The following is a 23,190-nucleotide window of genomic DNA, read 5'->3' on the forward strand; positions in this document are numbered from 1 at the left end:
ATCCAATGACACTGGGGCAGGCAGAGTCATACATTTGGCGGCTATGGACACCGAATGCTGGACTCAGGAGTGTTCCCCTAAGGTAACCCCCTTGGAGAAGCGCTTCCCCCTAGGGCCGTAATGGTAAACCTTGGCACCCCAGATGTTTTGGAACTATATTTCCCATGATGCTCAACTAAACTGCAGAGTGCATGAGCATCATGGAAAATGTAGTTCCAAAACATCTGGGGTGCCAAGGTTCACCATCACTGCCCTAAGGTAACCCCGTTGGAGAAGCGCTTCCCCTAGGGCCGTAATGGCGAACCTTGGCACCCCAGATGTTTTGGAACTACATTTCCTATGATGCTCATGCACTCTGCAGTTTAGTTGAGCATCATGGGAAATATAGTTCCAAAACATCTGGGGTGCCAAGGTTTGCCATTACGGCCCTAGGGGGGAAGCGCTTCTCCAAGGGGGTTACCCTTGGAGAAGCGGGGGCTCCACTTAAATGCTGAAAGAGGGGAGCTGTAAACGGTCATTTCCATACATAATACTGTATATAATTTTCTGGGGTTTGTTGGCTTTTCTATATGTAGTGTGTGTATGTATTAGTATATATACACTGTGTGTGTATATTTTTCTATATGTATATGGCTTGCCTGAGACAGATATATAGCACAGGTGTATTAATGACTGAAAGAGTGTCTGTCTGAAGAGCAGAGCTATAAAGTCATTGGAACGTTTCAATGTGAAATGAAACTGTCAGCTGCTATGAGATGCTATGATTGTGCTGAGACCATCAGCTCCGCACGGCCAGCTAATGAAAACAATGTAACAACCTTCATCCTTGGGTTTACATTAGGATTTAGGTTTAGTCCTGCGTGTTTGCGAGCGTTCAGATTTCTCTATTAACGCAGCAAAGCTCCTAAGCAAGATATATTGGAATTAAAGAAGGAAAGCTCGCCCTCTGCTCTGTCTTTGGAACGCTTCCCAATTCGAAGAGAAGACGTGAGTTTTTGGTGCACGCTGTACTAATGGAAATCATCTTGATACAGTTGCTCATTGTGTGCCGCCTGCTTAAAGGCACATGAGTTGGGGTCAGGGGCAGACTGACCATTCGGCCACTCGGGCACTGCCCGAGGGCTCCATGCCACTAGGGGGCCCCATCAGGGTTGCCAGCCTCAGTAAAACCAGGGGCAGTATGTAAAAAAAATGTTTTTTTTTTTTTTTTTAACATCTGTCTCTGAAATGTCCCTTACCGATATATACTTTTGGTCTAAAAATCCAGAGATTATAGCTGCCCCACCTCTCTAGTACCTTCTCAGCCAATAGAAACATGTATGTGTATACTGTGTGTACATGTATGTGTATACTGTTTGATTGTATAATGTGTGTATGTATACTGTGTGGCCCCCATAATCTGATTGGCTGGGGGTCCCATAATCTCCTATTGCCCGGTGGGCCCCATGAGTTGTCAGTCCGCCCCTGGTTGGGGTACAGCTGCTTACATCAAAGTTGGTCTCTTTGATATGTAAGCTTGTACTGACCGTGCAATCTTCTGGAGCCTGAGAAGACATAGGGAGTGGTCATGTCACCCAGGCCATGGAGACCTGAAAAGGGGCCCTCTTACTGTGTGGGAGTGGGTGCTCTACCTGGAGAACAACGTTAAATGCCGGTGATATGTGAATGCCGTATAAAATAAATTTGGAGACGGTATTGGAAAGGTAACATTAAACACCACTAACTTTTTGAGTGTGTAGGTGTGGGCCTCGGCAACCAAGTGATTATTACTGCTCGTTTAAAGTGCTTAAAGTGAACCTTTAAGTAAATTTGAAGTTAATGCATTTGCAAGTTTGCATTAAAAAAAATCCTTAAATGTCACATTGTAAATATAAATTATAACTAAACTCCCACTTTTTTCCAGAATCTCTTTATCCCAATTGCCATGACTATATATTCTTTATCGTTCTTTGTAAATAACCATAATTTAGCCCCTGTGTGGGCGATTCCTATGCCATTTTTTTGTTTATTTCCAAAATGATAAATAAAAAAACAAAAAAAAATAAAAAAAACAACCTTTTGTCATGTAAAAGCAGTCCTTGAGCTCCAGTCAGGTGACTTTTACCTAAGCTGAGATGATGTGATCTGATACAGACAGAAGGACACATTTCCTCCAGTCTCTTCATTGATCAGTCTGTAACATTTGCGCTTTGTAGGCGGCAGCAGAGGCTGATTTGTGTCTGACATTTGGGAGCACAGTAATGCAAATACTTGTATTTGTTCAACTCCTGAGTGTGTCATCTCTGAGCTGCCATCTTAGTCCAGGATATAGATGTTGACCCAGGATTATGGCTTAACAACTTAACAAACATCTCAGTCCACAAAGTAGATACTGACCCTGGATGATGCATAAACAAGGATGCTGCCGTCTTAATGAAAAGAAAAGCAGATGAGGGTATTGTCTGGGAAAGTATTTTAATCACAGTGAGAGGTAGAAAAATACTCCTAATTGTTATACTCAGACATTATAAGCATTCACACACTAAATATAAATAAATAAACCTAACATTGAGTCTACTTGTCCTATACAGTCTTCTTCTCAGAGAATAGGTGCTGGGTTCCACCCTCTACCCACCTCCGAGCAACATCTCTAGTTTCCACCCCCTACCCACCTCTGAGCAACATCTCTAGGTTCCACCCCCTACCCACCTCTGAGCAACATCCTCTAGGTTCCACCTCCGAGCAACATCTCTAGGTTCCACCTCCAAGCAACATCTCTAGGTTCCACCCCCTACCCACCTCTGAGCAGCATCTCTAGGTTACACCCCCTACCCACCTCCCAGCACCGTCTCCTACAGAGAATACAAAGCCAAGTATGATTATGTCATGCTATGCTAAAGTATTTTGTATGGAAATTGGTAATAACAAGAAAAGCAGTACAGTAGATCCCCTGCAGGCAGCAGCAGCAAAAATAGACCCCCCAGCAACATAGGACCCCTGCATCAAAATAACATCCCAGAAACAATAGGCCCCTGGCAGCAAGACCAGATCTCACAGCGGCCAGCATCAATAGGCACTCCAGCAGTCAGAAACAGTAGATCTCTTCCAGCAGCATTTGGGCCCCCCAGCAACATAACCTCCCCCAGCAATAATAGCTTCCCTACCAGCAACAATAGGCCACCACACAAAAACAGATGCCCTCCAGCAACAATAGATCTCCCTGCCATTAGATGCATTCAGTGCTGGAGGTGCCAGAACTGCGTTCCCCCACATCCCCTCTAAAAAAAAAAATCTCTCTTCTCTTCTCTTCTCTTCTCTTTTAGGGTCTCTGTGCTGCGTTATGTAATGTGTCTCCTGTTAGCTGAAACGCTTCCTCTTTCTACTGTACATGATGCCATTGCATATGCCTACCAGATGCTATACTCTTCTACTGCCCTGATTGACGAGCTGTGCACAGAAAGCTTTGAGAACGCAGTGATCGCGCTATGTAAACACCTTTTCATTTATAGTGCATTAAACTATATTGGATTGCATTATGTGATATAAGATTAATAATCAAAACATGACCCATTATCATTCAGCTTGTAATGGGCACACACCCGACAGACTCAGCACTGAGGCATTAAACCGCTCACCCCCCCACTCCTTATATGAAACCATTATTGAATTAGTGTGTAAAATACATACATAAAATATTGCTTGCCTCATTTCTTTCTGTCTTCCTATATGCTAATTCCTCCAATCTTCCCCACTCATGAAAACCCATGTCGCCATTTCAAAAGTTGATGGCATTAGTGACCAACTTCTTAAACTGCGTTTTTCTATGCCAGCCAACTGATGTCAGCGCTTGAGCTGTATCATATTTGCAAAGGTTAGACTTTATACATTGCTATGGCTTTATTAACGCTACTCAGTACTCATTTCTGAAGCCATAGCAACATATAAATAAACTCATAAGCCCGGGTTCACGCTAGCGCGATCTCAGAGATCGCATGCAATTCGCACCCGCACTGCGCATGCAATCTCAATGTGAGTTCAGCCGTACAGTTATATGGCTGGATTCACACAGAAAATAGTGCAGGGACTTGTTTTTCTCCGCATTACAATGGGATCACATAGGTGGTCTCACCTATGCGATCTGATTCCTGTGCGAGTTCACAGTTTGCAGGGACGGTATGTAAAAATCCCATGATTATAGCTGCCCTGCCAATCCAGTCCCTTTTCAGTGTTCTGTGTGTGTATACTGTATGTGTGTTTGTATACTGTATGGCCCCATAATCTCCTATTGCCTAGGGGCCCCATAATCTTCTCCTATTGCCTGGGGGCCCCATAATCTCCTATTGCCCAGGGGCCCCACGAGTTGTCAGTCCGCCCCTGTTCAAAACATGACAATTTCATTGTAAATAACTTTTAGCATAACTTTAATGAAAACAAATATTATGGGACTGCCCAGTTATCAGAACCCAAGCAGCAAGGCATCAGCATTGTACCATATACAAAAACGTCCCCCCTAGATATCCAGGGTGACCCGACCATATAAATAGTGCCTGCGACTGGGGAGGGAGTTCGTTCTTGTGCTGCTGTTCTGGTCCTGGGGGAAAAGGAATAAACCCCACAGCAGCAGCCCTTAAATAGCCTATCCCGGTTTCCAGAGAATTCCAATGATTCCCACTGGATCCTGGAATCTTCATTCCCCATTCTTGAAGTGACAGTAACCCTAAATAACTAACCTGCATATTATACATATAACAACGTTTCCTAGCCAAACATGAGGTGGGGTGGCCATAGCCTCAAGCCGATGGGCCCCTAATTGTGCCCCCCTTTTTATTGGCTGCAGAAAGAAAACACCAAAAGCCAAAAACAGCATCTGTAAAAACGTCCAGTGTGCATGAGGCCTTATACCACATAAATGTCCGAGGGTTCTGGGGACATGGACCTGATCTCTGTTTTCAAGTGTTGTGACCCTGATTCTCCACCACTACCATCATTGTCAAGTTGTATTTAGCCTTAAACTACTGTTATGCCTCTATTAGTTGAGTCATGTTTCATGGATGGAACATGTGTTATGAATTTGAAGTGTAGCTCTTGATCTCTTTGTGTATCCTGCCCTGCATGTACACAACTCTAGTAAGTGATTTCAGCAAAGGGTTTTTGATGGCAGCCATTGTTACACTTTTTCTCCACTACAGGAATGGAGGAAAGTAATAAAGGCTCACACCTTGGTGTTCCATGTTTCATTGTGAGAACATCTATGTATCTCTCTTAAAAACACCTGTAAACAAAATGTGGTTAAACTTGAGTTACCACGTTTACAAGCTGTTACGTGCATAGGTATTGGCCAGGTGATGAGCGGTGCCTGGTTTCCTCCAGACATGACACTTGCCTTTCAGGCCAAAAGGTTCAATCTTTGTTTCATCAGACCAGAGAATTTTGTTTCTCATGGTCTGAGAGTCCTTCTGGCACCTTTTGGCAAACTCTAGGTGGGCTGTCATGTGCCATCGGGTTCTTGGTCACTTCCCTGACTAAGGCCTTTCTCCCGAATCGCTCAGCTTGGCCGGGCGGCCCACTCTAGGAAGAGTTCTGGTGGTTCCAAACTTCTTCCATTTATGATTGATGGCCACTGTGCTCATTGGGACCTTCAATGCTGCAGTGATACAATCCTGTTTCGGCAGTCTACAGACAATTCCTTGGACTTCATGGCTTGGTTTGTGCTCTGACATGTACTGTTAACTGTGGGACCTTATGTAGACAGGTGTGTGTGCCTTTCCAAATCATGTCCAATCAACTGGATTTACCACAGGTGGACTCCAATCAAGTTGTAGAAACATCTCAAGGATGATCAGTGGAAACAGGATGCACTTGAGCTTAATTTTCGGGATCATGGCAAAGGCTATGAATACTTATGTACATATGATTCTATTTGAGTTTTTCCCATTTTTTTTTTTTTCTAAATTTGCAAAGGTTTTAAACAAACTTCTTTCACGTTGTCATTATTGGGTATTGTTTGTAGAATTTTGAGGTAAATTAATGAATTTAATCCATTTTGGAATAAGGCTGTAACAAAATTTGGAAAAGTGAAGCGCTTTGAATACTTTCCGGATGCACTGTATAACGATGTATTTCCCATAAAGGGGGACATAATACTATTGACTTGATGAATTATGGCCATTGCTATCTTCTTTGCTTCTATAAGTTTCAAGCTTGACATCCAACACCTGTGGCTGGCTTGAGATTAGCAGTGGCCTCTATCTAGTGTCAATTTAGCCTGACAAAAATGAATCTTCCAGTAAGTTTTTGGTTGTCTGAGGAAATTGAACACCTATAGGAAACACAGAAAAACATTGGGATGATATACAAATTCCATGCAGTGCAGGATTGAAAACCACTCCGGCATGGTGCTGCCCACACAAGGAAATCCGGTGAAAAGCCGCTGTGTGTGTCAGGTGAACAGAAACCCAATTCTTTGAGATTCAGCTAGCGTCCTATACTGGCTTTGTAAAGGTTGGTCTGAGTATTTGAGGTTATTCCTCTCAATGAAAGCCATATTCTTTAGGGAGGTCAGGGATGCTGATACAGTGCATCACCTTCTCTATAAAATGCCTGCAGAACAAAATCCTTGGCTCAGCTTCGAAAACAAGGTGTATGCCAACAGAGAGGGGAGTAGAGCAGAGTATTGATCATATTTTAGTACTCCCAATAACTGGAAGAGGTGATTTGATTGGGAGCACTTACCTTACAGTGTGTAGGTACAAATAAATTTGAGATTGTCACATGGCAGAACGCAACTAAACAAGGCAACTGTAAGCTTGGTGGATACACAAAGGGTAGTTAAATGCAGTTAGTAATATCCGATTTAAAGACGAACTAAAAAATCCTTTGTGGCTTTAAAAATCTAGTAGAGAATTTCCATTAGGAAGAAAAAAAAAATATGAAGGTACTGATGCATTGCTTGTCTGAATGGCATAGATAGGCTGAAACTGTCTAATGTGTTGCAGTACTTGTGTGTGCACTCATCCTGATTGTGCTGGAGTGCAAGAACTGGCCATTCTTTGTACTTGAATAGAGGTGAGCGCAGAGAGCTGTGGCAGACGGATACTTTGAGGAACTACAATGAGAAAACTCTTGTGTTAGTTGGAAGTCGGAACAAAGGCATTCGCAGTAACATCTTTCGAGGTGTCTAGTTACATAGGCCCACAGCAGCTTAAAAAGCTCATCAGCTAACAAGCCCATTCCAAGTTGTGCTGCTGGAGTTGATGGCGAGATTAATGTGGTTCTCCTGCGTGCTGGCTTCCCTCTGGAATGAAGTGAAGCTCAAGAGACGATGATATGTGCTATACAGAGGAACAAGTGACGACTGAGAATAACTGCATTCTCTATCTGTAGGAAAACATTATATTACTGTAATTCATATTTCTTTTACAAATTCTGTAATGCTTTCATTTATTTTGAAAGCTGTTATTTTCACTTGTTCTTTAAATGAGAGAAAATACAGTCTACTTAAATATAACTTGGGGTCTTCAGGTGCTGGCTCGCTTTTGCTTTTTACTAATTACGGGCAAGTCTTGGCAGTTTTAAACCAAATATGCCAAGAATCGATGATTTTTTTGGACTGTCTTCAGTTATAGAGTTTGACCGATATCTGCCTGGGTATAGAAGATACAGAAATGCACATCAGCCAGACTTTTACACCACTTTGGATGGCAGAAGAAGTTATAAGGACCTTCTGCACCTGGGGAACTAGTTTGCCGAGTGGTCTTGTGTGCCTTTTGTAAGGGCAACTCTAAAGTACAACTAAAGGCAAAACTTTTTTTTTCAGTTTTGGACATATCGATGGATTATAACACCTGCTGGGTTTGGGAGATTCACCCTATGTTTGTTCTGTTTACCATTATCATTGAAAGTAAAAAGAAAATCACAAATTTTGGGTTGTCCCCAGAAATGTAATCGAGGGAAAATCTTCTATTGGGAACACTAGTTCTGGTAACCTGGGGGCCCCCCAAGGGATTCCCTTAATTTGCAGGGATTTCCTCTTGCTTCCTGTTTTGGCTATGGGACGGGAAGGTAAGGGTGATCTCCCCAATGGGACACAAATGGCAAAAAAAAACTAGCAGGGGTAATGACCTTGCCTTACTAAGAAGCTGTGCTACATAAACTACGTTGTCATTTTCTAAAATAAAATACTTCTGTTCACCATTTTCATAGTTTGTTGCATCTTTGAGATTCTCCTGTAGCCTTCTTGAAGTCACGGTTTGCATTCATGCTCTCCACCGATAGCATAAAGTCTCTAAGAGATGGCTTTGTATATCCAGTAGTCATGTTCTAATCCGTAATCATGTCCTTGCTTTAGTTCTCCAGTTCATAATGATTTGCATAGCAGAGCCTGTACCCTAAGTGGCGGTTCAAACAGGAGCCACCTGTCAGGTGACTTAGGTGCCTGACAAGTCGCGCTCCCTGCATTGCAATGGAACTGTTCTAATAAGAGCGACTCAGGAAAAGGTTCCTGTACTACTTTGGGGTGACTTTGGGGTGACTTTGTAGCGGCTTCCATTGACTTCTATACAGAAGTCATTTTGCAAACTGTGCTGAAGTCGCGTTGTACAGGGCAACTTCAGAGTCACATGACTTTGAAGCCACCCTTGTGAACCGGCACTAAGCCTCTGTTTAAAGCTGAAGCCCGGGTAGATATTAAGAAGACCTCAATGAATGAAGCTAAATGTTTACGTAAAACAAATCTTTAAATGCTCTAGTATAAATGACTTCTTATAATCTCCTGTATAGTAAAATTCAGACTGCGAGAGATGCGGTCCATCAGTACGCCCTTTATTAATATGTACTGGCAAAGAACACACTGAGATGAGGAGATATCAGAGAGATTACCTCATAAGTCTGCTGCTTCTCCTACGCCATCCATTCATAGGCTGGGGATAGCGAGTTGGCGTAGCTATGTTGCTTAATAACATTTTAATAATATATTTTTAATACATTTTTATTTTTGTTTTTTATTTTTAATAAATTTGCAAAGATTTCAAACAAACTTCATTCACGTTGTCGTTATGGGGTATTGTTTGTAGAATTTTGAGAATAAGGCTGTAACATAACATAACATAACATAACAAAAAGTGGAAAAAGTGAAGTGTTGTGAATACTTTCTGGATGCACTGTAGGTGGAAAATTCTTGGCCAAACAGTCACGGAGTATCTTGGCTGTCTGGATACAATAGCTGACGGTGGAGATTTCTCAGTCCATACTGTTTAGTGTGAAAGAGGAATTTAAAGCCTCATTCTAATGGGCATACACCTGTGTGAGGGCTGTGTTTGCCCACACGGGATGTACAGGTGTTCCGTGTATCTGTGTGCAGGCAGTCCCATTCATGTCAATTGGGACACAGTGGCTACACAGACAATCCCGCTGCTCCGAATATGACAACGATTTTGAATGCAGGTCCCAGATTATAAACCCCGGGGATATACAGCCCTCACTGTATAAACTTAAAGTATAACTAAAAGCAATTATTATTTTTTTTTTAAGTTTTGGATGGATTGGAGAGGGATTAGAACACCTGCTTGGTTTTTATTGCTACCGCTGCCCCCATTGGGGTGATTCACTCTCACTATTTTGTACTGTTTACCTTCATCGTTGAAAGTAAAAGTAAAGGAAAATCCCAAATGGGGTGTAACGATATATTTGGCGACCCATCGCAGTTTGCTACGGAAGTGATGTTCTGTAGCCGCCATCTTGCTACACCCCACACTCGTCCACAGTAAGGATACACTAAGAAGGGGAAAAGCGGACGTGTTGTTGCACCCACCGGAGTTTTGCATTTTACACATATTTATAACAGTAAAGCGAGTTTCTATATTGAAATGCAGGACTTAGAACTCCGTCTGACTATTAGATGTTGAACTTTAAAAGCAACAAACTTCTGTCAGATTAGCAAACCTATGAAATGAGCAGGGTTGCTGCTGCTTTTAAAATTCAAGATCTAAGTAGTCAGACGGAGTTGTAAATCCAGTATTTGATCATATAAACTGACTTTACTGTTATAAATACGTGTAAAATGCAAAACTCCGGTGGGTGTAACAACATGTCCACTTTCCCCCTTCTTAGCCCACGTACACACGGTTGGAGATTTTGCCAACCAAATCCGTCGGATTTAGTCCGACGGATTGTGTTCGAAACTGTTGCATACACACGGTCGGGCCAAGTTGGCGAAAAATCCGATCTTTCAGAACGTGATGACTTAATTTCGTTACGATGGGACTACATTCAGGCTAGTAGCCAATAGCTTTGATGTAGGAATTTGATCTGAGCATGCATGGCACTTGGTCCGATCAAAATGCTCTACACATGATCGGATTAGGTCCGTCTGGCCCAGTTGGTCGGGAAATATTTCCAACATGTTGGAAAATTGGGTCGGACGGAGATTCGGATGGAATCAGTCCGATGCATACCACACACAGTCGGATTATCTGACGACACGGTCCGATAAGACTCATTCCGACAGATTCTCCGACCGTGTGTAAAAGGGCTAAGTGTATCTTTACTGTGGACGAATGTGGGGTGTAACAAGATGGCGGCAACGGAACGTCACTTCCGTAGCAGTCTGCGATGGGTCACCGAATATGTCGTTACAGGGGCACTAGTTCTGGAGCCCCAAGGGAATTCCTTAATTTGCAGGGATTTCCTCTCACTTCCTGTTTGGCAGTAGGACAGGAAGTGAAGGGAAATCTACCCTATGGGACACAGATGACAAACTAAAACACAAATAGGAGTTATGACCTTCTTTCTCTATCCAAAAATGCAAAAAAAAAAGTTTTGCATATAGTTCTACTTTAAGTATGCCCATGTGAACGAGGTTTAAAAAGGTTATGGCTAGCTTTAGAACACCTGTTAGGTTTTACTGCTGTTTGGAGCTCCATTAGTGAGATTTGCCTCACTTCCTACTCTGGGGACAACGTTTTAACAGACAGGAAGCGAGGGAAAATCTGAAACAAGGAAAAGACAGCTAGCAGAAAAAAATAAAATAAAAAAAGGTTTTGGCTATAGATAAACAAATTTGCATCAGAAAAGTTAGGTCACCGGGCCTGGCAGAGATGTTTGGTAGGGCTATTTAAATCTCAAGACTGGATGGACATAAAAGCAACCCATTTGACCGATAAGACGGCTCTTGTGTATGCATTTCAACTGTGTATTTAACCATGTCCTGGAGTTCCACGTCAAATCACTGGTAACTGTATAAAAGCTTAAACTGCTGGTTTGCTGAAATCTTGATATTTAATAGAGAGGTTGTCGCAAATGCTTTGGTCTATGGGAAGTTTGTATACAATGCTTAAGAACCGCCAATGTGTACAGTCATCTGTCTTTGAGTAAATAGCATATGCCTACATAGGTTTTTCTCAACATGAGTCTGTTTGCTTGTATTCACTGATGTCTATGAGCTGTAATATCAGTCACACACTTTCTTCCTCTTTCCTTGCTCCTAATTACTTTAGCATGCATGAAAAGAATGGGATGGCACATGCACGTGGCTGCCTGCTGGGAAAGGGTTAAAGGTAGGAACGTGAATATGAAAAACAACATGTTTCCTGTTTGCTGCAGGCTGTAAAGATGGTTGGAGTGGATCTTGCCCCCCCCCCCTTCTCTTTTTCTGCTCAGGAAATGTTTTGGTTCCCTCCGTTGTGTAAACTAAACCTGTAGAATGATCATGATCCAGCCATAGTAAATGGCACCTCCATATTGTAAGATGACAAGTTCAGCTGTGGAGAGGATAACGTGGCTGGGAAACCAGTTGTGGAGACTAGACTAGAGTAATACCAGTAAACATGTTCATTAATCCGGAATAAATTATCCTCAGACTAACACCAGATACCTGAATTCATATCTCCGCTCATGTTTTGGTAAAAATGAATTGATTCACTTTGAAAAAATGTAAGTCTGAAGTTGTTCAGGAAATGCTTTAATATGTTCATTATTTCCCGTGGACTCATTCGTAGCACGCTGTGCAGTACACAACTCATGGAAAGTCATTGTATATGTGCGTTGTGGTGCAATGTCATTAATTATCAATTGCACCTCAGCACGCATATATGCTGTGTAGCACACCACAAAGACTAGATGCAAATGCTCTGTGCACTGTATTGTGCCACATTTTGAAAATTGGTCAACATCCTATTTTTCATGCATTGAGGTGTGTTAAAGTAGAATTATAGGCAAACCATTTTTTTTTCCCATTCTGGATAGAGGAAGGCTGGATTCACACCTATGCATTTTTAGTGCTTTTTGCATTTTGATTATTTGCACGACAGAAGGTGTTCCATAGGAAACCATGGTAAATGGACTGTAGTGCAAATATGCAAAAAGCACTAAAAATGCATAGGTGTGAATCCAGCCTAAGGGAGGGTTATAACCCCTTTAAGGTTTATTTTTGCCATCTTTGTCCCATTGGGTAGGTTTACCTTCACTTCCTGTCCAATAGTCAAACAGTAAGTCATAGGTAATGCCTGCAATTTAAGGGAATCTCTTGGGGACTCCCAGATAACCAGAACTAGTGTCCCCATTGGAAGATTTCCCCTCTTACTTTTCTAGGGAAGACACAACATTCTCTTTTACTTTCAATTAGAGCAGCACAATTAATAAGTAAAAAAATTGTGATCTTGATTCAACCCCCCCTCACAATCTTAATCCAGCATTTCCACGATTCGTGCAGTGCAGTCTCTGCTCAGAACTGTCAAAAACAAACAAAAAAAAAACAGCTGGCAAAGCTTATCACAACATTGCTCAGTGCTGAGATAAAAAGAAACATTGTATCATTTGGTTCTTTTAGATCAAAGGGATGACACTTGCTGCTTACACGTTAAAATCAGTATTTTTTGCTAGAAAATTACTTGGAACCCCCAAAGTTTTTATATATGTGTGTGTGTGTGTGTGCGCGTGTGCGTGCGTGTGTATATATATATATATATATATATATGTCTGTGTGTGTGTGTGTGTGTGTGTGTGTGTGTGTATATATGTATGTATGTGTATATATAGATATTATATAGTTTTTTTTTTAAGTTAGAGACCCTAAAGAATAAAATGGTAGTGGTTGTTGCAATATTTTATGTCACACTGTATTTGCGCAGCAGTCTTTCAAAAGCAATTTTTTGAGGGAAAAAATACACTTTTATTAATTAAAAAATTAAAAAAATGATTAAAAAAACATGAAAATTATGTAACTGTGAAGGGGGGTTTGCACTGTCAGGGCAATACGGATATGGAACTCTTCCACAATTGGTGGTGGCTGCGGGGAGTATGGATATTTTTAAGAGACTCTTAGATGTACTTCTAAGCAGGGATATGGGATATAAGTATAGATACTGACACATTGTGCACCTACACAGGTTGAACTGGATGGACTATTATCTTTATTCAACCTTACCTACTATGATACTATGGGGGTTATTTACTAAAGGAAAATCCACTTTGCACTGCAAGTGCACGTGAAAGTGCACTTGGAAGTAAAGTCGCTGTAGATCCAAGGGGGGACATGCAAGGAAAATATAAAAACAGCATTTTAGCTTGCACATGATTGGATGATAAAATCAGCAGAGCTTCCCCTCATTTCAGATCTACCCCTTAGGCCGCGTACACACGGGCGGATTGTCTGCCCAACTTAGTCCGCTGAACCGTGTTTCAGCGGACAATCCGCTCGTGTGTGGGCTTCAGCTGACTTTTTCAGCGGACAGTCTGACGGACTAAGTCTTTCGGAATTTCCGTAATTTTGTCCGTCCAAACTTGGTTTTGTCCGTCCAAACTTGGTTTCAGCGGACAGTCCGCTCGTGTGTAGGCAAGTTGGACGGACTAAGTATGGCGCATGCTCAGAAAGGATTTACACGGCCGAAGGTTGCATTGCAGTGTATTGGACGTCGTATTTCTAGTCCCGTCGTACGGGCTGTATACGTCATCGCGCAAGCTTTCAGCGGACTGTCTGTTCATTGTGTGTGGTCAAGTCCGTTCATTCAAAAGTTGAACGGACTGTCTGACGGATTGTCTGACGAACTTAGTTGGGCAGACAATCCGCCCATGTGTACGCGGCCTTAGATTTAGAGTGACTGCACTTCCAAGTGCACTTGCAATGCAAGGTGGATTTGCCTTTCCCAAATAACCCCCTATGTATTGAATACAAAGTAATTGTTTAGCCTGGACATTGCATGCAAATCAATGCTATTTAAGTGCATCTAGACCATTGGGTTAAATTTTCGAACCTGGTAGTTGGGGCTGTTTTGTTTTTGGGTTCCCTTACAACTTTACTAGTTCATGAGTCTGTAGCAGGTCTGAACTTGAAAAAAAAAAGCCGTGCTCTTGTGAACTCTCCATTGTTCAACGTTATGTAGTGGAGGGCATTGGCAGAGAGACGGAAACAGCCCTGGGGCCACATATACTTTCACATTGAAAGGATGTACACATATTCATTGCCAACACACTATTATTTAGCTAGCTCTCCATCAGGTCAGAGTTTTTTTTCTATAAATGTTTATCTGCATTGAGGCGAAAAAGCGCAGCCTGTAATGTAAAGAGTGTGATCAGTCGATCTTGCAATTCAAATCCAAGAACATTATGGTGGCTGTGGAAAGCCTCGTTCTGCTGCTGCATGCTGCGGAGATTCCGATCAGAATAGATGATAAATAGCCTGATAAAGCTGTTGGAGGGAATGATCTATCACAGTCTAAAGACCTAGACAAGAACTACGCAATTAAGAATCTGATTGGACTTGACGTGTCTAGGAAGAGGCAAGCTGCCTTTCTAACCTTGCTGTGATAACACTTGCTAAAAGATGTTAGTGACTCTACTACGAGCGTCTTGTTCACCGAGATGGGATTGTCAGTCCTGTCTTGTGTGAAAAGTTACTAGTGTTAAAACCATTTATTACCTCTTAACATATTCTTCATTTCAAGTAACACTATTTCTACAGTTAAGCAGAGTCCTAGGAATTAGGGGTGGTCAAGACAGAGGATGGGGGGCACCTTCTGACCTTTTGCCTTCTCACCAGTACCTAATACTACCTCCTAACCCCCCCCCCCCCCCCCCAAATAGTTCTTCGAGCTCCACACAGGAAAGATGTTCAGAGGAGAGTGCTGAACTACCCCTGCCTCTGGGCCCAGGGGCACCTGATTTTGGTAAAAAAAAAAAAAAAAGTTCAGGTGCTAATTTATCTAATTACACATGAATCTTGTACACTCTACATTGTAGAAGCTGATGTTTAATTTTGACAAGCAACAGTGGCGGCCCGTGCATTACAGGTGCCGCCCCCTCTCTCCTGCCACCCCTTATAGCACCAATAGATAGATTCATGCATTCATTCATGAATCTATTTATGGCTGCTGTCGCCAACCCCTATTCAGGTGTCTGGCCCCTTTTTGGGCGCGGGGCACCTGAATTACAGCGGAGGGGGTTATTTTTGAAGCACCTGATTCGAGCCATGGGCTCTAATAGGCGTCAAAAAAGGTGACCTGCGAGCACCATGCTGGAGACTCGCGGGTCACTCGGCTGTGTTAGGAAAGTGAATATTCATTCACTTTTCTAACACTAAACCGCCTCTCCGCAAATCAGGTGCTCAGGTCACCTGATTGGCTGAAATGACAGGCGCTGCTATTGGATGCCTATCGGGAGGAGAGGACAGCAGGAGACGCACTAAGGACCCCGCTCGTCGCCATCACCCGCTGCCCCACCAAGACAGGGTAAGTGGGGGCATATGATGGGCACAGTGGCAGCGTTTGAGGGCACCGTGGCTGCAATTGATGATTTTTTTTTTTCAAAAATTGTTTGTGCCCCCCCCCCCCAAAAAAAAATTTGAGTACCAGCCGCTACTCACTCGCAATATACTTTTTATGTTGGCATAAAAACTTGTAAACTATTAAAGAGGTGCGTTAAAAATTTTTATTTAGTTTTACTTAATATCCATTAGTATTAATGGATATTCTTATTTGCTACGGTTTCCACAATTGCTGAACTGAACATGCTATTGTTTATGTGGCATTGGAAATGTTTGTTCAGAATAATTTCAGTGCCTTCATCACACTGTTGAGGGTGGTATTGAATGATGCCTTTGTATGCCCCTATGGGACAAGAAATCACTGATCTTGGGATGAACATTTCATCTTATTCTATCCTGAGAGTGTACAGGGAAGTTGGGCTTGGTTCTTTCACATGGAGAATCCATCAGGGTCAGGTGACATTTCAAGGCACAAGGCTGGACTAGATACTTGCTTGTTTGGATCATTTTATAAAAAGGTATAATATGGGACCCGTGGTATGACTTTGGGGCATCTGCTTTCTTGATAGAGCATGAAGTTCAAATGTGAAATTGATCTTCACCAAATGATTGGAATTCATGGAAGGTGTTGAATTTTTTATTTTTTTAGCTTGTGCGTTCTGATTTAATATTTAAAGTGATAAACACCCAAAAATAAAAATGATATATTTTAGCATGTGAATAATAAAAAAAAAAAAAAAAAAAAAAGAAAAAAAAAATATATATATATATATATATATATATATATAAAATGATATATAAATATGTCCCCATGCTGCTCCCATAAATGTCTGAACTAGGGTTTCTCAACTTTTTTACCTTGGAGGAACCCGTGGCAGAAACTTTAAGAAACCTGGAAAATGATGTTCATGTCTACAGCTCACGAAACAATGATGTGATCAGCGAGCGGTTTATATAACAACAATTACTTTTAGAAATGGCATTATATAATTGAATCAATATTAAAACGTACCAATTTAATGTGAAACTTGTGCTTGCAAATGCTCATTTCTGGGTCCAAATTGAGATAAACTGTGTATGGAGGTTCAGGGGAGGGCAGACTTCATGGGGGAAGCAGGGCACATTACTTGGGGGCACATTGCTGGCTTCCTTCATATGCGGAGCATGGCAGTGAAGCGGCTTTAATTCGTAGAGCCCTCTTTCCCATCTGCCCCTCCTGTCTATCCCAGGTGATGATAATACTTACAAGCATGCCACAGCTAGCACTATCACAGCCGCTTCCCTGTTTAGCTCTGCATGTGTTGACTGAGGGGATGCCATCTACCTGTCAGTTGCCTGAGACTGACGGATAGATCATGGCAAAACCCCTGGGGTCCTCTTGTGGAACCCTAGGTGGGAAACCCTGCTCTAAACAAACCACAATCAAAAAATCAATAAGCGGAACAGCTTAGTTAGGTCACGTATCTATTCTGAAACAAAAACAATAATAGTGCAGCGCTCTTAATAAACCACAATAAACATATAGTCGTAAAACTGTGAACAAAAATCTCCCTCTTATTGCAGATAAAGGTTTACTAAAATCCATATATTAGCTTTTATTTTGGTCATAAGGGATCTCCGCTGTTACCCACACCTATTTAGATGGACCTCCGCCTTATAAAAAAAAAAAGGTCATAATCAGTATGAAATTACACACCCCAGGTGCATATAAATTCATTTCTTCCTAAGCAACAGGCCCCTGCTATTTCCACTGTTCTTAGTAATATATACTCGGAGGGAGAGATAAAGAAACTATATAGTGCCCACTGTCATATTTATTAAATGAATATTCCTATAAAAAAAAGCATGTGGTTAAAAAGCGCATTTGGCATTGAATGTGTAAACGGTCATTAAAATATCTTCTACACATAAACCCATAATAAGTATGAAAACCTGAAGATTTGTTATGAGCATGCAACCCTTCAGACTTGATTTATTTATTTATTTTTTTAAATAATCCTTTATTGGAATGTATTGTGTTCTGAAAACATTTCTGCACTGGTGTCAGGACCTACAATACATGGTGGTATTGTAAGCTTGCTTATTAGCTTGTTATACTTCTCACAGTCCTCTGAAGAGTCAGTCTTGCATGTTTCAGCTCACCAATAAACATTTAACTTTTTTAAAATATGCACGGTTCCTGGCAATGTAATAAGGCACAGTACTCATTTTCTATCTGTTTTTTTACTGGCATATGTACAGGAGCTCCTAGTACCCCTGTATACTTTTGCTCTTTGGTTTCAGTTTTTTTGTATAAAGTATCGATGCAGTGCATTCAATGGAATTCTGGCATAGTGTAATGTGTTTTTAGTGCATTTCTGCAGTAGATTTATTACACAAACATGCACATTCAAATGAATAAAAATCACATATTTTAAGAGTGTCAACTGTCCTACAAAAGTCCAAGTTTAGTACAGGAGATAGACGCCAACCAGACTTCTGATACAAATGCTAGACAATGAGTCAGCTGGGTGTGTTTGAAGCTTCAATTAGTTTGCTATTATGAGTAAAAATAGCATGTATCACTTTTTATCTTTTTCATGTTTGCTTAGCGTTCAAATTGAATACTTTTTATAGTTAAAAAAAAAATAGGGCATGAAAGTAAACCAATAGTAATTAAAGGAAAGCTCAGTAGTGCTTTCCTCAGAAATCCTTGCAGTTTATACCCTTTGGCATCTTATACATGACACTCCTATTTGAGCATTTACATTTTCAGATTTTTTAATTTTTTTGATATGTACAGTGTCTCACAAAAGTCAGTACACCCTTCACATTTTTGTAAATATTTTATTATATCTTTTCATGTGACAACACTGAAGAATTGACACTTTCTACAATGTAAAGTAGTGAGTGTACAGCTTGTATAACAGTGTAAATTTGCTGTCCCCTCAAAATAACTCACAGCTATTAATGTCTAAACCGCTGGCAACAAAAGTGAGTACACCCCTAAGTGAAAATGTCCAAATTGGGCCCAATTAGCCATTTTCCATCCCGGGTTTCATGTGACTCGTTAGGGATCAGGTATATTCAATTTGGTGTTATCGCTCTTACTCTCTCATACTGGTCACTGGATGTTCAACATGGCGCTTCATGGCAAAGAACTCTGAGGAGCTGAAAGAAAGAATTTTTGCTCTACATGAAGATGGCCTATTTCCCATGATGCTCATGCACTCTGCAGTGTTGTTGAGCATCATGGTAAATGTAGTTCCAAAACATCTGGGGTGCCAACATTCGCCATGACTGGCCTAGGCTATAAGAAGCTTGCCAAGACCCTGGAATGGAGCTGCAGCACGGTGGCCAAAACCATACAGCAGTTTAACAGGACAGGTTTCGCTCGGAACAGGCCTTGCCATGGTCGACCAAAGAAGTTGAGTGCACATGCTCAACGTCATATACAGCGGTTGTCTTTGGGAAATAGATGTATGCGTGCTGCCAGCATCGCTGCAGAGGTTGAATGGGTGGGGGGTCAGCCTGTCAGAGCTCAGACCATACACCGCACACTGCATCAAATTTGTCTGCATGGCTGTCTCAGAGGGAAGCCTCTTCTAAAGATGATGCACAAGAAAGCCTGCAGTTTGCTGAAGATAAGCAGACTAAGGACATGGATTATTGGAACCATGACCTGTGGTCTGATGAGACCAAGATAAACTTATTTGGTTCAGATGATGTCAAGTGTGTGTGGTGGCAACCAGGTGAGGAGTACAAAGACAAGTTTGTCTTGCCTACAGTCAAGCATGGTGGTGGGAGCGTCATGGTCTGGGGCTGCATGAGTGTTGCCAGCACTGGGGAGATACAGTTCATTGAGGGAACCATGAATGCCAACCTGTACTGTGACATACTGAAACAGAGCATGATCCCCCTCCCTTCGGAGGCTGGGCAGCAGGGCAGTATTCCAACATAATGACCCCAAACACACCTCAATGACCACTGACTTTGCTAAAGATTCTGAGGATAAAGGTGATGGACTGGCCAAGCATGTCTCCAGACCTAAACTCTATTGAGCATCTATGGGGCATCCTCAAACAGATGGTGGAGGAGCGCAAAGTCTCTAACATCTACCAGCTCCGTCATGTGGTCACGGAGGAGGAGAAGAGGACTCCAGTGGCAACCTGTGAAGCTCTGGTGAACTCCATGCCCAATAGTAAATTACTGACCAAAAAAGCTTATTTTTCTATGTATTTTTTTTTTAAACTGAAGCATGCACTGCGCTTGTTATTTACGTGCCTGTGTGCATAGACACATTACAATTAATGGGCTCTATTTTATCTCAGTAAAATAAAAAAAAGCTGTACTGAGCTTTTTCAAACTGCAGTGTTCAAGAGGCCTTTTAGAGCTGTCTCTTTGGTCTTTGCTCAGGGGATAAATGATCTGTTTTATCTGTTTAGGCTGAGCCACTGATGGTCTATGCCACGTCTGCCTTGACAATGGTCACATGGCTGCCATCAGTGTGAAAAGATTCCAGGAAAAATGCAAGCGATGTTTATTATGGTTAGAGTAAAGAAATGTATCCATCGAATCTTTGTGGGTCTAGAGATGAGTAGAAGGGACAACAGAGGCGATGGTAATCCTCCACTGATATACTGTATTTATTGGCGTATAACACTCACTTTTTCACCATGAAAATCGGGTGCAAATAGCGTGTGCGTGTTATACGCCAATACAAAAATTTTAAGTTTTTTTCTGAAACTTCCCTCTTAAAATGAATGTGCGTGTTATACACCTGTGCGTGTTATACTCCGATAAATACGGTATATAATATGCATTAGGTGTGCAGTGTTTGTTGGGTTGAACCAGAATGCAGGAGAATTATATTTCCTAATAGCCAGGACATGTTTTTAAATATAATTTTGTATTAAAGAAAAAGAAAAATCCTAAATGACCCTAAAGAAATGTCTGTCATCATCTTTGAAGAATGATGACAGACTTGTGGAATAAATGTGTTTTTTTTTCTTTTTTTTTTATATAATTTGCGATTGCTACCCACACAAATTATCAGGCACTTGTATCTTTGTGAAGAGGAGTAAGTAAGTCTTATTTTATTATTCTACGGTATGTCATAAAGTAAAAGACACCGTTTATGGAAGGGGAATCCTTACTGTGCAAACAAATTTGGCATGAATAACTTGCTCAGAGACATCATTCCTATGTAATATCTCCCAATCCCAGACAATCTGTCATATTGATAGTACTCCCTTCTATCTTCCATTCGTTTCTCTCCATTCCTCTCTCTCTCTTTCCCTTTTGCTTTTTTTTTCCCTCTCTACTAAAACTCATCTAAATGGAAAACACATTGTCTTCATTATGTGCCTGTATTGAATGAACCAAGTTGTCATGGAAACAGCCATCTGAGGCCTGGCTGATTCTAGGCCAGTGAATGGGGTATGAGCAAATGCAGCACCTTCCTAACCAGAAGGGAACAATCGCTATTCATTCAAGCCAGGTTTAAGATCGGAAAATCTTGTTAGCGAGAAAAATGTAGATGAGTATGTCAGCTGCAGAAAATCATCTTGGGCTAAAACATCCCATTTTCCACCTTCGTTTTTTTTTTTTTTTTTTAGCGCCATGCACTTCTGTTTATGTGTACTAGTCATCTATATATTTTTCTTCTTTGATTGTGTCGAGGAGAAACAATAGGAGAAAATAATTCTGAAATGGCCACTTCTCTATAAATGAGGTTGGCTTGTGGCCATCTCCTCGGCATCTGCGATTTTAATCCCATTAGTGCTCAGCAATGCGTTGCAGATCTGTCCAGTGTAGATGGTGCTCACTCTGAAGGGGTCAAAACAATGAATGAAGAAGGGCTTGTGTTCCATTATCTCATCTTAAAGGATGTATTCACTCTTCGGCCAGGCAGAAACCAACTTCCCATCTCCTATCTGTTTTGTCATTTCCAATAAGCTGTATGCTATAAACAGAATGGAAAAGAAATCAAGGAAAGGTTGAATATGTGATCTGCTTTTCTTACAGAACAAATTTATAGAGGTTTTATCTACAACGCTTAAGAAATACGACCTAAGTGAATCATGTTAGTGGTCTCTTGGTAATATATATATATATATATATATATATATATATATATATATATATATATATATATATATATATATATATATATATATATATATATATATATATATATTCAGATTAGTTTGAGAAGTGAGAAAAATAATTCTAGCCATATTTACCTGCATGCACAGAGCTCTTATCAGTCCATTGTACTATTGGTAAAAACTATGTATGGTATTTTTTAGATAGATAATTACTGCAAATAATAATTTTGCAGACAGCAAGCACTGACATGTAAGCATGCAGTCCTAACACAATGTCCTCTGTTCCCTGGGGCAAATACATTTTGCCCACGCATTTTGACAATTTTAACACCTTTTGGAAAATTTGCTGGCTCATCCAACTTTCTGCTTGTGACTATGGCCAACGTTTTCTTTGGTTCTCCGTCTTTTATTCAAAATTTTACTGGCATAGCATTTCTATCTTTTGTCTACAGATGTTTGTTGCCTCTTTCACATATGAGATGACCGTTGACTGGATCAGATAATGTTCTAATGTGTTTTGGTGTAGATCAGGGGTCTCCGAACTCCGGCCCTCCAGTTGTTCAGGAACTATAATTCCCACCATGCTTAGTCATGTCTATGAATGTCAGAGTTTTACAATGCCTCATGGGACGTGTAGTTCCACAACAGCTGGAGGGCCACAGTTTGGAGATCCCTGGTGTAGATGATCACGTAGATTAGAAAGCCTTTTCTAAATTATATTGTCCCTTTCTGAGATGAGTGGTGCTTTCCCCCTTTCACCTAACCCTTGCCATAAACACCCATGTTTTTAGATATGCCTGTATGGCATCCTCAAAACAAAATTCAGATCATTTAATATTGTTCAAGCATTTTTTTTTAAATAAATAATTTTTCTTTTCTTTTACCAGTATTTTCTAAGTAACAAAATCTTTGGATACAGAGGATCAAAGGATGAATAGTGTAAGGTTAATAAAGGTTTGAGTTTGAAATCTGTTGGTGGGATAAACATTGATGGAGTAAATACTTCTGGTGGTATAAGGTAATTAAAAAAAAAAGGGACACACATAAACATCTCCAGTGAGAAACCCCAGATACAGAAGGAGAATGTCACAGGATATTATGAATGTACCATTATCCAGTATTGGATCCATTTGACTAGGCCCACTGGTGGAGCTGTGAGCATTAGCAGTGGGTCGAGGAAGGAGATTCAACTCAGTGAGATGATAAAAGAAGACTGGAGTATAGGCTTCTCCTTGGAGGTGCAAGAATGAGAGAATAGAAAGTTGTTGGAGGGGTATGCTGGCTTTATACAAGAATAAGAATAAGAATTTGAAAGTGGAAGGCTGCCCAGTCAAAGCGTAATTGTGGCTGTGGAGATGATTGGGTAAT

The 23,190-nt window shown here is 41.1% G+C and overlaps 1 protein-coding gene across 5 annotated transcripts in view; it reads left to right on the top strand.

Annotated features, from left to right (window-relative positions):
• Positions 1–23,190, top strand: part of ZMIZ1 (zinc finger MIZ-type containing 1) — a 466,669-nt gene that overhangs the window by 286,258 nt on the left and 157,221 nt on the right. Inside the window, exon 5 of one of the 5 annotated variants that reach the window (XM_077453978.1) lies at positions 11,472–11,531. The exons of the other annotated variants lie outside the window; for them this stretch is intronic. The gene's annotated coding sequence lies outside the window, so the exon portion shown is untranslated. The remainder of the gene's footprint in view (positions 1–11,471; positions 11,532–23,190) is intronic. 5 annotated transcript variants of the gene reach the window in all.

This window comes from Lithobates pipiens, unplaced genomic scaffold (assembly GCF_037356315.1).
Source record: "Lithobates pipiens isolate NorthernLeopardFrog02 unplaced genomic scaffold, aLitPip1_a1.2 Scaffold_25, whole genome shotgun sequence".
Taxonomy (NCBI): Eukaryota; Metazoa; Chordata; class Amphibia; order Anura; family Ranidae; genus Lithobates; species Lithobates pipiens.